Below are 1,625 nucleotides of genomic sequence, written 5' to 3'. Positions count from 1 at the left end.
CACAGTGGATGTTGTGAGGACCACCTTTGCAAAAACACTGTCAAACATGCCGCAAAGAGACAATGGAGTCATCTCATGGAGCGGAGAGCGTGGGAAAACAGCAGCAGAGACCGTAAATTATATTTGGAGTCACCCTGAGGTGCTCTCTGACAGTTATGTCATAACACTGAACCCCTGAACCTGACGCAACACAAGCAGAGGTAAAGAATGTTTAAGCTAATGTGGAATGCATGGATTTGTCTTCAACACTTAAACTATCTGTGCCATAGTGAGGGGCTACTTATTATTTTCTTATGTTTTATTTTTACTTATACATTGATATAATTATGTCTTATTTGACACTAGCCTGTTATTATTTTTGCTACTTACTTTTAATGTATTATTACCATGTTATTTTTTTCTGTTTGTTTACATATTTATTGTGATGTGTGAGCTACTGTGTCCAAATAATGTCCCTTTTACATCAATAAAAATGCATCTGTTTACTGGAATAAGTTAGGGTCGGTGTATATTTTTAACTCAACTTACCCTGATCTGCTATTGCAATACATTTTATACCACTGAACTGATTGCAATTGTGTCACAAATGTCCATCCATGTTGACCAGTTTGTAAGATGTAAAAAAAAATGTCCGATATAATTTACAAATGCAACCAACAACACTCCAATGAATAAATGACCAGCTTTGTCTAAACTATAGATACAAGTCACAGTTTTTGCGGACATTCTGTGATCTAAATAATTGTGTCTTAATTTCAGTTGTCCTGGATCAGATCATGCCAGATGAACCCAAAAATAAATTGATAAATTCATTTAAAAGTGCACTGTGAAACATTTTGGTTGGGGGTCCATCACCTGCTTGTTTCTTTTTTTCATTTTTTTTTTTTTTTCTCTCCTTCTTAAGCCCTGTTGTGGAAAAAAAAAAAAATAAAAAAATAAATAGAGGATCTCTTTTTGTTCCCTTCCATGGAAATCTTTAGTTAAAGGCTAAAGATTTGTATGATCTGAAGAGAAACAAGAGTCACTTGCTTGTTTCTGTGGATACATGCTGTTGCTCTGCCTATGTAGTTTACCTTTATTAAATTACAGGTTGTTTTATAGCTTAAAAATACCTACAAAAAGCAGACATTATGACTGTGAGGGGATCTGACCTGTAACCTGTAAGGTTTAATATCTTACTGTGAAACATTCCAGACAAAGCAATAACATCTCTTTGGAGAAAAAGCATTTGACAGCTCCTCCACCAAAAAAGTTACGCAATGCGCAATGCAACTTAACATTTCTCACCTCAGTGCAGTGATTTGCACAGGTCTAACTCGCTGAATTCACTTCCTGATGCATCGGTTTGTTCTATAAAAAGCAACAGTCACACTAAAACCCTAAAGGTCTTGCTGGGCCAGGCCTGTGTATTACTTTGGTCTCTTTAATTACATCGTTTACTGTGGAGAGAGGGAGAGATGAGGCTGTGTAATCTGGGGCCAGATTTGATAACAGATGTCCTGTTAACCTTGGGCCTTTCTTTTAATCAAAGTCCACTAAGCTCCAATGATAGCCGTGAGACAGCTCTGCTCCTGTTAAGTCAAATGGATATGACCACGCAGATTAGCAGCTGTACTGAAGAGAGC

At 36.9% G+C, this 1,625-nt stretch overlaps 1 non-coding gene across 1 annotated transcript; it reads right to left on the bottom strand.

Annotated features, from left to right (window-relative positions):
- Window positions 1-904: 904 nt before the first annotated feature.
- LOC129409309 (U5 spliceosomal RNA) lies at window positions 905-1,022 on the bottom strand. The gene has a single exon (XR_008632353.1). It is a non-coding gene; the product is annotated as a U5 spliceosomal RNA (small nuclear RNA).
- Between the last annotated feature and the right edge of the window lie 603 nt (window positions 1,023-1,625).

This window comes from Boleophthalmus pectinirostris, unplaced genomic scaffold (genome assembly GCF_026225935.1).
Source record: "Boleophthalmus pectinirostris isolate CB_2022bp ecotype Guang Dong unplaced genomic scaffold, ASM2622593v1 HiC_scaffold_19, whole genome shotgun sequence".
NCBI lineage: Eukaryota > Metazoa > Chordata > Actinopteri > Gobiiformes > Gobiidae > Boleophthalmus > Boleophthalmus pectinirostris.
This window is presented reverse-complemented; position numbering and strand designations above follow the sequence as displayed.